This window comes from Entelurus aequoreus, linkage group LG11, assembly GCF_033978785.1.
Source record: "Entelurus aequoreus isolate RoL-2023_Sb linkage group LG11, RoL_Eaeq_v1.1, whole genome shotgun sequence".
NCBI classification, from domain to species: Eukaryota; Metazoa; Chordata; class Actinopteri; order Syngnathiformes; family Syngnathidae; genus Entelurus; species Entelurus aequoreus.
The window spans coordinates 35412729-35418745 of record NC_084741.1 but is presented as its reverse complement, the minus strand read 5'-3'; positions in this window follow the sequence as shown (position 1 = coordinate 35418745).

Here is a 6017-nt window from a genome sequence, read left to right as displayed (position 1 = left end):
TAGAATTCCATTCTATATATTGTCTTTGCACAAACACAGACACAGCATGTCAGTCATGTCGTGACATTATTAATATTTACAGGACTATCTTATGTGATGACTGAGTGCAGCAAAGCCAAACCACATTCCTTTGTGACTGCCAACTCTATGCAGCTATAATAACAGGTTTGGCCGGTGTTCCGCAATCCCGAGAGTCTTGGACTTTCTGCACAAAAAGGTATTTTAGAAAAAAAAACAACTCGGCTGTATGTTGCCCACGTTCTAATACAGTTCTTTTTAGTTATTCTGGCATGTATCTATCTTGGCATTTACTCATGCAAATTGTACGTCATAGCATTTTCATCTTTTCTTTTGTTTTGTGGATGTATTTTGGAGCAGCTAAGTTTGTTTTCAACTTCCTATGTTTTCAAAGTTAGCTTATAGCTTGAACCGCTAAAAAAAAGGGGGGAAAGATTTGTTTGCTAAAACATGGAGCGTGTTTCTTTAATAAACCTTCTGGAGTAGAAGGAAATCATCTCTTTTCAGGTTTCACTGTCAAAAAAGTGTAGTTTAATTTCAAGTACAGTACCATGAATTTTTTTTTTTAAACCAGTTTTGTTTTAGTTAAAACTTTGATTTTAATTTTTGGTTGGCAGTAGGGGATGTTTACAAATTTTCTGTCTACTTGCCAGGCGTATTTCAATGTGTGGAAATCCGGTGAATTACCTACATTTCATGGCTAGAATAAAACAATGTTATGAACATTAACCGTGTGATTTACTCCCTCTAATTAAGACCGTAAGGATCTCAGTTGATAGAACCAAAGCTCCAGGTCTTCACTGGCATGGTGCAAAAAACCACATTTTAGCCTCAAAATTAAAGAAAAATCCTAGTAATCAATCTCAAGCAGTGGTCAACTCCTGCAACATTAATTGGAGAATATTTAGTCTTGTGTATTAATTTATGATATTTTAGTTTATAATATATGTCAAATGTACAATACTTATTTTAAGTCATTTTTGTACCTACAGAACAAATATTTTAAATGTAGTTTGTTCTATCTGAGAGGGACAAGTGGTAGAAAATGGATGGATGAAATCAATTATTTGTTATATATATGGATATATTTAATAAGGGCTATGAAAGCTGCCTATCTTTTTTTTCAAAGCCTAATGATTTCTATAAATGCATATACAAAATCTACAAGAGTAGCATGGTGGTGAATGTTTCATTCTCTTTCAGGCCTCAACTATTTTGTTGTGTTTGCACATAACTGCCAGCATAATGTGAAAGGAACCAAATGGGCCAATGTTGTTGTTTTTTCAAACTCAATGGTCCATAGAGGAAAACACAAATGGTTGCGTTCACGTTTTTAGTGCACACAGGTCATTTGGAATTCACTTGAAAAAGCACGGAATCAACAATTGCCTTTCTATCAGGATGATGTGCATAGTATGGGGTGCTGAATGTAAAAGTTCAGTCATATTTTTCTAGCTGATAAATTTCTCAGATTTAACTCATTTTTGTCAAACTTCACTCACTAGTCTCAGGTTTAACTCGCTTTTGTCTGATTTAACTCACTTTTCTCAGATTTAGCTAATTTTCATCACTTTTGAGTTGAAATTAAATGTTGACTCTAAATATAAAATCCAAATGTCAAATCTAAACCTAAATCTTAAATCTCAGCCTAAATGTGAGCACTAAATGTTCAATCTAAACATAAATGTTTAATATAGATTTTAAAGTGAACGCTAAATGTTCGAACTAAACCTAAATCCTAAATCTAAATGTGAGTGTAATATTTATAGGATGACAATATTCCACCAATCCGACGCCTCTCAGCCACCAACATCTCTGCCTCTCTGTGCACACACTCCTACACTTTCACACTATCACTTTTGAGTTTAAATTCAATGTTGACTCTAAATCTTAAATCCAAACCTAAATCTTAACTCTAAATGTGAGCGCTAAACGTTAAATCTGAGCCTAAATGTTAAATCAAAATGTAAACGTGAGCGCTAAATGTTTGATTGATTGAAAAAATGGTATTAGTAAATTGTACAGTGAAGTACATATTCCGTACAATTGACCACTAAATGGTAACACCCGAATAAGTTTTTCAACGTTTTTAGGTCGGGGTCCACGTTAATCAGTTCATGGTAGGTTCAATCTAAACCTAAATGTTAAATATAGATCTTAACGTGAATGCTAAATGTTCGATCTAAACCTAAATCTTAAATCTAAATCTAAATATTTCTTACTGCAGAAGAAGGAAACATGACTAATGCTTAATGACAAATAATGCCAATAAAGATGCATATTAAAACACACCAGCGTGTTGCATAAAGACAAGTAGACACTCAAAAACGTTGACGCTGGAATTTATTCTTACCCCGAAGGATGCAGTCTGTTGGAATACACCTATATTTCTATTCGTATGTGTCTTTCATCATTTCGCTGCGTTCTTACTTCATGATTGTGTCACATATGAACGTTACATTGCTGTAAACAACACGATCACTCTCATATAAGTTTGCTGCAAGCAGCCTGACATGCTCACTTTGGATTGGTTCTAAACAATGTTTTACTTGCAAGCTAAATGGTAAAAACATGATCATAGTGAAGTCATCATTTGTTCAGAGGTTCGGATGTGCCTTTTAATATGCTTATTCTGCATCTTTCTGTTCCTCACAGCACGACACATCACCGCTATCCGGGAAGCGTGATTTAAAAGGAAGTAAGATGAAGGAAAGGTGACTTTAAAGGCCTACTGATATGAAATGTTCTTATTTAAATGGGGATAGCAGATCCATTCTGTGTCATACTTGATCATTTCGCAATATTGCCATATTTTTGCTGAAAGGATTTAGTAGAGAACGACGATACAGTTCGCAACTTTTGGTCGCTGATAAAAAAAGCCTTGCCTGTACCGGAAGTAGCGTGACGTCGCAGGTTGAAAGGCTCCTCGCGTTTCCCCATTGTTTACACCAGCAGCGAGAGCGATTCGGACAGAGAAAGCGACAATTACCCCATTAATTTGAGCGAGGATGAAAGATTCATGGATGAGGAACATGAGAGTGCAGTGATAAATAAATGATAAATGGGTTATACTTGTATAGCGCTTTTCTACCTTCAAGGTACTCAAAGCGCTTTGGCAGTATTTCCACATTCACCCATTCACACACACATTCACACACTGATGGCGGGAGCTGCCATGCAAGGCGCTAACCAGCAGCCATCAGGAGCAAGGGTGAAGTGTCTTGCCCAAGGACACAACGGACGTGACTAGGATGGTAGAAGGTGGGGATTGAACCCCAGTAACCAGCAACCCTCCGATTGCTGGCCCAGCCACTCTACCAACTTCGCCACGCCGCCCCGGTGCAGGACGTATCTTTTTTCGCTCTGACCATAACTTAGGTACAAGCTGGCTCATTGGATTCCACACTTTCTCCTTTTTCTATTGTGGATCACGGATTTGTATCTTAAACCACCTCGGATACTATATCCTCTTGAAAATGAGAGTCGAGAACGCGAAATGGACATTCACAGTGACTTTTATCTCCACGACAATACATCGGCGAAGCACTTTAGCTACGGAGCTAACGTGATAGCATTGTGCTTAAATGCATATAGAAACAAAAGAAATAAGCCCCTGACTGGAAGGATAGACAGAAGATCAACAATACTACCAAACTCTGGACCTGTAACCACACGGTTAAAGCTGTACCGCCTGGCGAAGCCTAGCAATGCTGTTGCTAACGACGTCATTGAAGCTAACTTAGCTGCGGGACCTCACAGAGCTATGCTGAAAACATTAGCTCTCCACCTACGCCAGCCCTCATCTGCTCATCAACACCCGTGCTCACCTGCGTTCCAGCGATCGACGGCGCGACGAAGGACTTCACCACGATGATCGGTGTGGTCGGCGGCTTGCGTCGGATAGCGCGTCTGCTATCCAACTCAAAGTCCTCCTGGTTGTGTTGCTGCAGCCAACCGCTAATACACCGATCCCACCTACAGCTTTCTTCTTTGCAGTCTTCATTGTTCATTAAACAAATTGCCAAAGATTCACCAACACAGATGTCCAGAATACTGTGGAATTTTGCGATGAAAACAGAGCTGTTTGTATTCAATCAATCAATCAATGTTTATTTATATAGCCCTAAATCAAGTGTCTCAAAGGGGGATACAATGGTGTACCAATACTTCCGCTTCAACCATTGACGTCACGCGCAAACGTCATCAGACATAGATGTTTTCAGCCGGACGTTTCCCGGTAAATTTAAAATTGCACTTTATAAGTTAACCCGGCCGTATTGGCATGTGTTGCAATGTTAAGATTTCATCATTGATATATAAACTATCAGACTGCGTGGTCGGTAGTAGTGGGTTTCAGTAGGCCTTTAATTCACACTCACTATGATCATGTTTTTACAATTTAGCTCACAATTAGGACGTATTATTTGGAAACGGTCCAAAGTGAGCGTGTCAGCTGGCTGCCGCAGCAAACTTATACGTCAGTGATCGTGTTGTTTACAGCAATGTAATGTTCATTTGTGACACAATCATGAAGTAAGCGCACAGCGAAATGATGGAAGACACATACAAATAGAAATAGGTATGTCTTTACACTGCATGCCTCGGTGTAAGAATCACTAACATGTTTGGATTACACATTTAAAAAAACATATGCAACTTTATTGGCATTATTTGTCCATATATATATATATATATATATATATATATATATATATATATATATATATATATATATATACACTACCGTTCAAAAGTTTGGGGTCACATTAAAATGTCCTTATTTTTCAATGAAGATAACTTTAAACTAGTCTTAACTTTAAAGAAGTACACTCTATACATTGCTAATGTGGTAAATGACTATTCTAGCTGCAAATGTCTGGTTTTTGGTGCAATATCTACATAGGTGTATAGAGGCCCATTTCCAGCAACTATCACTCCAGTGTTCTAATGGTACAATGTGTTTGCTCATTGGCTCAGAAGGCTAATTGATGATTAGAAAACCCTTGTGCAATCATGTTCACACATCTGAAAACAGTTTAGCTCGTTACAGAAGCTACAAAACTGACCTTCCTTTGAGCAGATTGAGTTCCTGGAGCATCACATTTGTGGGGTCAATTAAACGCTCAAAATGGCCAGAAAAAGAGAACTTTCATCTGAAATTCGACAGCCTATTCTTGTTCTTAGAAATGAAGGCTATTCCACAAAATTGTTTGGGTGACCCCAAACTTTTGAACGGTAGTGTATATATATATATATATATATATATATATATATATATATATATATATATATATATATATATATATATATATATATATATATATATATATATATATGAAATATATATGAAATACTCGAGTTGGTGAATTCTAGCGGTAAATAACCACGCCCCCAACCACGCCCCCCGCCCCCAACCCCCCTACCCCCCACCTCCTGATATTGGAGGTCTCAAGGTTGGCAAGTATGCATTTAGATTAAGATTTAGGTTTAAATCAAACATTTAGCGTTCACGTTAGGATTTATATTTAACATTTAGGTTCAGATTTAACATTCAGCACTCACATTTAACATTTAGGTTTAGCTTTAAGATTTAGGTTTAGATTTAACATTTGGATTCAATATTTAGAGTCAACATTTAATTTAAATTCAAAAGTGATAGTGTGAAAGTGTGGGAGTGTCTGCACACAGAGGCAGAGATGTGGGCGTGACTTTGTGGCTGAGAGGTGTGGGATTGGTGGAATATTGACATCCTATAAATATTCATATATTATATTATGTATAAATATTCGCACATATTACACTTAGCGAGAGATTTAGCTCTAACATTTAGATTTAGGATTAAGGTTTAGATTTAACATTTAGCGCTCACATTTAGATTTAAGATTTATATTTTACATTTAGTTTTAGATTTAACATTTAGGTTTAGATTTAACATTTAGCGCTCACATTTACATTTGGATTGGTTAGATTTAGATTTAACGTTTAGGCTTACAGATAAC